Raw genomic sequence first — 10,091 nt, forward strand, 5'->3', positions numbered from 1 at the left:
GATTGTGTGCAAAGGTCTAATATTAACAACAAAAGAGAACCTGGCCATACCAGGGAAGTCAGAACCACTCTCTGGGGCCCCAAGAAGGCCACATGTCCTGCTGAGTTCTACTTTGGATGGATCTCTTTTTCATTTGCCCTGTGGTCTATACGTAAACAGGACCAGAGGCAAATCTCTGTGTGCCTGGGGCTCAGAGAACTAAGAGCAGAAAAAGACATAGCTAGACTTAGAGGGGGGAAGAGGTACAGCTCAACCCCATCCATAGTTAAACTCTGCCAAAGCAGGAGCTCAAGAGGGCCATATGCCAGACCCCTCCAAAGTGAGATGGGATTGAGCAGGGCTGTCTTCAAGTGGCCACACTAAGAAACTCAACTCATTTACTGCAGTAAAGTGTGAAGGCTGCGCGTGTGGGTTTTGTTTTTCTTTCTGCTTAAGGGTGTTTTGAGATGGCCTGAGTTTACTGAGGGTTTCTCTGTGTGGCCTTGGCTGTCCTGGAAATCTCTCTGTAGACCAGGCTGGCCTCAAACTCACAGAGATCCACCTGCCTCTGCCTCCCTGAGTGCTGGGGTTAAAGGTGTGTGCCACTATGCCCAGCTCATAGTAAAGATTTTTAAGAACCTTTTTGCATGCACAAGGGGAAGCTTCTAGGATCTCCTTGAGATCTGGAAATGGCAATGACACCTTTTTTGTGTGAATACATGCTGTGGGGAAGAGACATTAAGTCTCCCCATGAGATACTCATGGTACTTTTACAGACCTGAAAACAAATTGCAAATCTCACACTGTTATGGGGAAGGCATGGATTATCTCACTGTTTTATACAGACAGCTTCACACACTTGGACAGAATATTCCTAATACTGCAATTCCCTGCACAGCTCACTACCTCAGAGGCACCAGGCAAACACAATGTGTCAGCACCAGACACGAGGAACCCAAAGGCACCAGACAAGGGCAAGTGCATAAAACCCAGACCTCAAATCAGTTTAGTCTCTGCAGCTAACTCAAGCTGATTGGCAGGGGTTGCCTCATGCCTTTTCTTACAGGAACCACCGGCCCAGTGCTGCAATTGATTAGTGATGTCTGCCTTGGGCTCCGGCTAGGATACCAAGGCTCTCTTAATATGCTTTTGATACTTGGGAGGATCAATGGAAGTAACCAGATTCTGCTGGGTAGTAAAGAAAGAAGGTAGTAAAGCAGTCGGCTTGTCCAGTGAGTGCTCAGAAGAAAACAAAACTACAGCACGGACAATCAGGATATGAGGAAAGACAGCATAAAAAAAGAGCTGCTTTGAATGCAGCCATCCTTCAGGGGAAACTCCTTTGAAAATCGGCAAAGGCACCAATAGGCCATGCTAGAGAAAATGATGAATCATAACTGAGAAATCTTCTGAATTTGTGTCATTCTTTCGAGAAAACGAAGACCAGATGGGGCTGAAGAAAAGTAAAGGCAGGGCCCAGGAAGATGGCTCGGCAGTTAGGAATGCTTCTTGTTCTTGCTGGGGACCTGGGCTAGTTTTCCATTGACTATGACGGTGGCTCACAACCATCCATATCTGAGAACTGCCGAAGACGATTACTTCAGCTTTTAAATAAGACTAAATTTACCAGACGACTAAAATTGAAGTGTTTTTCCTCCCACTAGGCAGCAAGTGGGAGGCTTGTGAGAAAAACCAGAGCATGCTTAGAGAGGCCCAGACCGCCTCTCCTCTCCTCTCCTCTCGGCCCCGTTTTCATGCCTGCCATACTTGTGTTACCTTTTCAGTGCTCTCAGCAACCCAGCGAGTGGAAAACTATCATGCCTTCCTTTCAAAGGTAAGGCCGAGGAAGCAGACAGGCCACACCCAAAGCCACAAGCAGCCCTGCGGCTGCGGGCTGCAGCCGAACAGTGCGTCTCCAGAGCCCCTCTCGTCACTCCACTGCCCTTCCCTGCTCCTCTTCCTAGCTCTCCCAGCCACCCTGAACCTCAGTACCCTTCGCCTCCTCCCCTTGGGTTGTGCCAGAGCACTAATGCTGGGACAGGTGGCAGCTGCTCTAGTGCCATTGACTTTGATAGACAGGGACATTCTGCGTGACTGGCACTGACAGCCTGTTGGGCTGAGCTCTGGGGTGACGCTTCAGACTACAGTGAGGCGGCAGAGGAACTGCCTGGGAGGTTTTCCTGAAGAACACAGCACAGCGTCTTCCTAGGGATCCTTTCTGTCGCCTGCTACATGACCCCCATCCAAGCACTGCCCCCCACCATCTCCCGTGTGAAGAAAGATCTACCAGCGGCAACAAGACAAATACACCTGGCAATCTTAAGCCTGGGGCACCAAGGAAACAACCAGCCTGGGAGTGGCCAACATCTGTGTCAACAACAGTGTGCGGGATTCTCCATCATGGACAGCAAAGCCACTTCGTGTGGGTGCTTAGGGAGAAACAGCAGCATCTCCGTCAACCCTAACTTCCATTTATTGAAAGCCATAACTCTCTTCCTGCCGTCAAGCGAACATGTTTAGGTGTGGGAGCAGTTGACAGGAGACTGAAATATTGATGTCTACAATTTGTTGATGAATAAGATGCCTTCTGATACTAGGGGTTTTTTTTTCAGTACAAATGAGCTGTCAAAGCATAAGCAAAAATATGTATCTGAAAACAAAACTCATTTAATCCATTAGTTCCCTGTGGTTCATTGGGGAAGGATTGTTGCCTGAAGTTACTGTTATTACAGCGCCTCTGGCAAAGTGCAATGGGAATGCCTCACCTCGGGTTGGTAATTTTTCTTTGTATTTGTGAACAGTACTAGTGTGTCTGTGTGAGTGTGTGCATACATGTGTGGTACATATACTTGTCAGTGTGTATGTAACATATGTGCACGTGTGGGAGGAGCTGAAGTTGCCTTTAATCTGAGTCACACCTTCTGCTGTAGCCTACATAAAGAACACAGAAGGAAACCCCTTGCCTCTTATTCTCACTCTCACTAGCAAGTCCATTCCTTCACTGGCATTAGAGCCTACTTCTTCAGGATTCCGACATATACTGGAGAGTAGCTGAGACGTCCAGCCTTGTGGACTGAGCAATGACTGGATTCTTGGAGCTTCCATTTGTAGACAGCCATTGTTGGACTAGCTGAACTGCCAACTGGATTCCATTCTCATCACACAAATACCATACGTGTGTGTGTGTGTGTGTGTGTGTGTGTATGTGTGTGTGTGTATGTATGTGTAAGTTATGTTCCTCTAGAGAACCTGGTTAATATATATTTTGGTACCAGAAGTATTTCTAGAGCAACAGAAGTATAATGATGAATTTTTTAAGTATCTGTAATAGTCTTTCCAATTTGCCAACACATGTAATTACTGAAGCATTTCCTGGGAGCTCGGAGTGGCTGAAAGCCCACGACATGAACTATTTTACAGACTTAAGGAGACAAATGCAGTTGATTATCTTGACTTCAGCAATTGTGAGTTGCTGGCCAGGTCTGCTTCTGCCCTCAGGGCATCCAGGCACCACTGGGCAAGCAGCTGGACTGGAAGGAATGACAATTAGCCTGGCCAGTGGATTCGCAAGTTCTTGGTCGGCGTATGAGAGAAACAGCCCCCTCTGAGGTGGTTTTCAGTGAAACAGTTCTCTTCATTGGAGGCAAGTAGGGGCTGTATATATCTCGGGGAGTGGGTAGAGGTATTAGGGTGAGAATACACCATTGGCTGGGGTCAAGGTGCTGGGAATGCTTCGTTTGCATGAAGAGGGATTTCAGGTGCTTCCTGGAGACCACCTGACAAGGAGAGAAGAGTTTTAACCTAAAACCTGGCTACCAGACTATGTGACTACCTCAAGGATGGCAGAGGTGTGGCTCATACGGGACATGTGCACTGGGATATACAGGCCCACGGCAAGGACGGAACAGTCCTGCTCCTGCCCATCCTAGGACAAGACTTCCGGGGTTTGGACATTCCTCAGCCTCTCTCTTGCTCCAGGCTGGCTCCCGCAGTCACACCGGTAAGTGCCACTTCCCCCCATAAGTGGCAATGGACTTGGTAACCATATGAAACTTTTGACAATCTGGAGAAAAATGTTGCTGCTGGCTAGTTGCTCTTAGCATCTCTGGGTAACTGTGATAAAATTAACCAGCTTCAGAACATGGTGAAGGACAACAAAGACTGAAAACTTGACCCAGCTCCAGGTGAAAATAAACAATCCAAAGGTCTCCAAGTGTGCCCTGGAAGAGAGTCTTCTCTCCAGCATGCAAGTTCAAGTTCAAGTTCAAACCAAAGCCCTCATTATAGAGGTTGGCTGAAGTACAGCAAAAATTCAAGTCCCGGCCTCAGAGGGTGTCAGCAGTTAAAGTAAGGGTACGGATGGGTAAAGAATGGAATTCTGTAACATGGAATGGTATTGGTGGGAGGACGCTCCTGGAGCTGAGAACTTTGACCCCTCAGATGCTTGAGGGGTCTGTCTCATCTCAGGAAGTTGTCTCTGCACCCTCAGCAGACACACTCACAGCCTGAAATGTGTTTTTCGCCTTTCACTGAGGAAATTAACCCTCCACTGTGTACTAAACCAGCAGTGCCTTCCTCTGAAGCAGATGCCAGGCAAGACAACAGTGATGTCCCTCAGGCCCACCCTCCTGCACTGGAGCTAAATTTATACTTTTAAGTGTGTGTGTGCATGTACACATGTGTGAGATTACATGTGCCTGTGCTGCGTGCATGTGCTGAATGAAGCAGGAGCAGGACCCCAAGCTTCCTCCTTTAGCATTCCCAACCTTAGTCCCTTGAGACGGGGTTTCTTGATGAGCCTGAAGCTCACCATTTTTAAGCTTGCTGGCAGCCAGCAAGCCCTAGGGATCCCCTGTCTTTACCCACAGCCCCTCACACTGCGGTTATAGACATGTATGGCCACAGCTGACTTTTTCCGTGGTGACTGGGTGTCTGAACTCAGGTGTGCATGTTTGCACAGCCCCAGCCCATGGGGATTACATTTCCAATGCAGCTCCGGACATTCCCAGACCACAGACTGTACCAACACTCCATTCAATTCTGTGTTGAGTAATATTTCACAATATTATTCGATATATTTCAAAATAGGACATATGGCTGAGCAAACTTTGGCTAATCCACTCAACAGTTGTTGGGCATGCAGACAGTTGTTTTTACAATACTTTCGAGATATTAGAAATGTTGGCAGGGCATGGTGGCACACGGCTTTAATCCCAGTTCTACAGAGGCAGAAGCAGGCAGATCTGTGAGTTCGAAGGCAGCCTGGTCTCTATGTTGAGTTCCAGAACAGCCAGGGCTACACAGTGAGACCCTGTCTTAAATAATAAAAAAAAAAAAAAACACAGAAAATACTTAATAAATAAATAAAGTTGCAAGCCAGCTGTAGTCATGCATGCCTTTAATCCCAGCCCTAGAGAGGCAGAGGCAGGTAGATCTCTGTGAATTTGAAGCCAGTCTGGTCTACAAGAGTCCAGGACAGCCAGGGTTCTATTATAAAGAGAAATCCTGTCTCAAAAAGCCAAATAAGTAAATAAAGTTGCTATGAAATTTCGTATGCAAGTTTGCATGTGCGTGTGTTGTTTTATTTGGCTTTGTTTGTTTGCTTGCTTGCTTGTTTGAGACTGTGCATCTCTGACTGGATCAGAACCAACTATGTAGACCAGGCTAGCCCCAGGCTCTCAGAGAGTCTCAGACTCTCAGAGGCAGGTGGTTGACTCTGCCCTCTGTCTCCCAGGTACTCATATTAAAGTTGTGCACTCCCACACCCAGCCTTACAGACGAGCTTTTGTGTGGTTGCGTCTTCTGTCTTCCATGTTCTTGGATCCATCCCCTGGAGCAGGACTACTGGGCAATAGCAGACATCTACATTTAATTTTTGAAGAACTGCCAGTTTGGACCTTGAGAGGCTGCATGTTGACGCATTACCCCTGGCTGCAGATGAAGACTCTCTTCTCACAGGCCTCTGTCAGTCCTTGCTGTTGTCCTTGGCTGCAGCTGGGCTGATGTGTGTGGCAGCAGAGTTCCACAGTTTCCTTTGCATTTCCCTGGTCATGCAGGATGCTGAGCTGTTTTCAGAGTGTTTATCGGCCATTTGTGTATTTTCTCTGAAAAAAAAATATCTGCTCAAATCTGTCGCCCAGTTTAAACATCTGGTTATTTATCCCTATGCATTTTTTTCCCATGGGCTCTGGTGCTCGGCTTTTGTCAGATACATGATGTGCAAATATTTTTCTCCCATTCTGTGAGCTGTCCTTTTGTTTTCTTGTTGGTCTCATTTGAAGCACGTAATTTTTTTATTCTAATGAGATCCAATTTTCTTCTGTTGCCTGTGCTTTTGGAGTCAATGGCTGATTTTTCAGGAATACAAACTAGTGGATCCCATGTGTCAAAACAACATTAAAAGAACACCCAGTTCAACAGTTCCCCAAAGGACGGCCGCTGGGGCCATGCTGAATGTCTGCCTCTCCCTCACCCTCTCCCCCTCTTCCCTGGAGCCTCTGAAGAAATCTCAGCATTTCAGAGCTGGCTTCTGTGACAGCAGTTCTTGACTGTCAACTCGACTACCTCTAGAATTAACTAAAACCCAAGAGGCCGGACACTCCTGTGAGGGATTTTTTTTTCTTAATTAAATCATTTCAAGTGGGGAACCCCACTTCTAATCCAGATTTTTTGAGGTGGGGGAGATCTCTGAGCCATGCCTTCTGCTGGCAGCCTTTGTGAAGGACATGGAAGGAGGAAGCTTGCTCCCTTTGCCTGCTTTGCCCTTTGCCCTTGCAAGTCCATTCCTTCACTGGCATGAGAGCCTACATTCTTGAGATTCTGTCACATACTGAAGACCAGCTGAGGCATCCAACCTTGTGAACTGAACAATAATAGGTTCTCAGACAGCCACGGTAGGACTAGCAGGACCACAGCTTGTAAGCCACTCTAATAAATCATATATATATGATTTTAGTTCTATTCCTCTAGAGAGCCCTGACTAGTAGAAGTTCTTAGGAATTCAACATTAGCCACTTTTTATGTTTCCCACAGGTCAGAGGGCACCTCACCCTCGTGGTTTCACAGCCTACCCTGACATCATTCTTTTCTAGCTTCATTTCTCTGCATAGCCTCCTGATACGTCAAGGTTCGGCCATGCTGGACTAGTTCTTATTTCTTTCCAGCCTCTGGGCCTTGGTATTTGTGGTTCCTTCCTCCTCCTGATTCAGCATTCCACCCTCTTCTTCTCTAGGACTCGGTCTACCATCGTTTGCATACACACCCTGCCGTACCCTTTCTGCATGCTTCCACAGACCACCTTCATCTCCCAGACCCCTGCGCTCATCTCGCTGCGTCAGCTCCACTGAGCCCATGACAACAAGGGTCCTGCCTGCCATTTAAACCGTATTTCCAGAGCACACATGGCACATAGAAATCACACAGGCAGCGCAGAGAAAGCGGCAGCTAAGTACAGACTGCTTCCCCATGGAGCAGTTTCTCCACAGGCCTTCGGAGGGGCTCAGAGTCTCCCAGGCCCAGTGGGAGAGCTGACCTAGAGCCATGAAGAGCTCTGGAGCCCATTTGACACTCCACTTGTGATGACCAGCTAGTGCCACAGCAAAGGTCAGTTCCTCCATCTACCCTACAGGCCTCCACAGTCTTCCCAGATGCCGCTGTGTACATGCACAGGCTCCCAGTGCCTAGAACTAGGCGAATTCAGGGGTAGAGTATCTCGAGAAGCTAGAAACCACACCACCTTTGCAGGATGTGAGTGCGTGTGCCAGCGGCCTCATTTAGCTGTTTGGAGATGATTTTATGGGCTTCCTTATCAAGACTCTGCAGGAGCCACCAGCACAAGGACAGAGGGTTCCTTTAGTTAATCATTCTAAGTGGGGGCCAGGTCACATTAAAATGACGGATCTGTGGCTAGAAAATGCCTTTGGAATCCCTCGAGGGGCCTCTGTCCGCTTATCTCAGACCTAAGCCACCGAGGGATGATGAAGGTAAGGCCTAGGATTGTGGAAAGGCCCTCGAGGGATCTGTGGGCCCCCTAGGGTGGCCGGGGGGGGTTCGGGGGGGGGGGGGGAATGATGCTGTGCTGAGCTGAGCTGCCCAGGATGCACTCTCTTCTCCCGGGTCTCAGTGGACATCTTGGTGAGCCAACACGAGAACCTGCATTCAGAGTGTCATGTGGACATCATCACACTGCCAGACCTTCCAGCTGCCACCACCTCCCCACACTGTCCCCATCCTCCTCGCAAGATAAGAGGCAAAGCCGCTTCGCTGAGGTATCTCTCCCTTCCTGCGCCCTGCCTGGATACGGAGCCTCACCTGGCAAGAACAGCAGAACAGCGCCTCGGAAAGAGGCTGTCTGCCCGTCAGGCGCTACCATTAAATGCAAGGATGTCCTGAAGGACTGGAGGACAAATAACTGGAGAAAATTGCCTCCAAGAGTCGAGCGCCAAACCTCACGGCCTCTACCTTCCACTTGTGACTCGGAAAGATTTATAGTGCTGCACAGATGGGTCACTCTTGAGATAAAGGTCATAGATCTTGCTGCTGACGGAGCTCCTCAATCACTGCTTCAGGAAAACCTCCACCGCTGATAAATGAGCTGTCTCAAAGGCCCAGCCTCAGGCTCCAAAAGGTCTCCATTGCTGAGGGTTTCTCATTTATCCTGAAAGAGGGGCATCCAGTCTTGAGGCCAAGAAGAGCCAGCAAGATGGCGGAATTGAGACTCTGAGAAAGCCTTCCCCGCCCTACCTTGCCCGTGCCCTGTGTCCCTTCGGCAGACGCCAAGTACACAGGGGACATCATTCTCACTGACAAGGAGCCGGGGGATATACTCAGTGCCCAGACAAAACGACCTTCAGGGAGGATCCAAGAGGCCAAGACAGCAAAGCCCGAGGCCCGGTGGAGAGGAAAGCATGCAAGTGTCCAGCAGGCCCACTGATGATGCTAATTGCCCACCTGATACCAAGTCTCTCTTTCTCCCACGTTGAACAGGAGTGGGCCGCCTGCCTCGCTTCCATCTGCGAGGCTGCAGGAGCTATCTGCGCCAGTCCGCTGGGGACGCTGGGGAAGTTTTCCCGTTCTAGAGCCTACCCCTCACAGCTCTCTAGACCACCTCTTCTCCGTGCCTGTTTTCTGAGCTGAAAATAGCCATGGGGCGGCTACCCCGCAACATGCTAATAATGGAAACGCCAACAGAATGGGATCTGGGGTGTGATGGCACAGTGGGACAACCGTTCCAGCCGCAGAATTGAGCCCCAGAGCTTGCGGTTTTAGGAGCGGAGTAACGCACTCCTCAGCTAAGCCACTGGAGTGCTGTCCTGCCCAGCCAAGCGCAGTCTGGTTCGAGAGTCAGGGATCTCGCGAGAATTCGAGCCAATCGTGTTGCCTCTCAAACCTGTGTTCCTGTAAAGGGGGCGACGGGGGGAGAAGCCAGCAGCCAGTCACACACTGCACACAGGTGTGCCTTGACTGTCAGCACTCACCAGCCGCCGCACCAAGAAAGCAACCACCACGCCCGGCCGGCTGGCGCGGTGTAGACAAGATCCACCGCTGCGCGAGACTTCCGTGAGGATGTCGTGAGACCTGGCTTGAGATGACATAACGCATGACTCCTGTGCTTACAAAGCCGTGTCTCCGAGTCACCCAAGGTGGGATGAAGATGAGCGCGTGGGTACTTACGTGATCTTAGCCAGAAGGACCGGAAACCATGAGCAGCAAGGCTGGTCACTTCATGAGACCCACACCTCCTGTGCCCACTCGGAGGGAAGGAGACGAAGGTGGATTACAAAACAGCAGAGCGTAAGGGAGAAGCCACGTGGAACAAGGTGGCAGCCGTCAAGACCCTTGCAGACAGCCTCTCCAAGGAGCCCATTTGCAACCAGCACGTTGGTGAGGTCAGGAATGGCACATCGGTCCCGACACGCTTCCCACCTGGAGGGGTGCCACACTGATGCTTGCTTCAGCTGGACACTGCCATGAACAGCCCGTGGAGAAGGCCTACGTCACAGCCTCTGGGGTGGGCGACCTTGTGGGCTTCAGGGGAGGGGTGGAACTGGAGGAAGCAGAGTCTGGACGCGATGGGCACACCAGGGGCCGCCATGAAACAGACACACCAGTGT

The sequence above is a fragment of the Psammomys obesus genome, unplaced genomic scaffold (assembly GCF_907164565.1).
Source record: "Psammomys obesus unplaced genomic scaffold, mPsaObe1.curated_primary_1811, whole genome shotgun sequence".
NCBI lineage: Eukaryota > Metazoa > Chordata > Mammalia > Rodentia > Muridae > Psammomys > Psammomys obesus.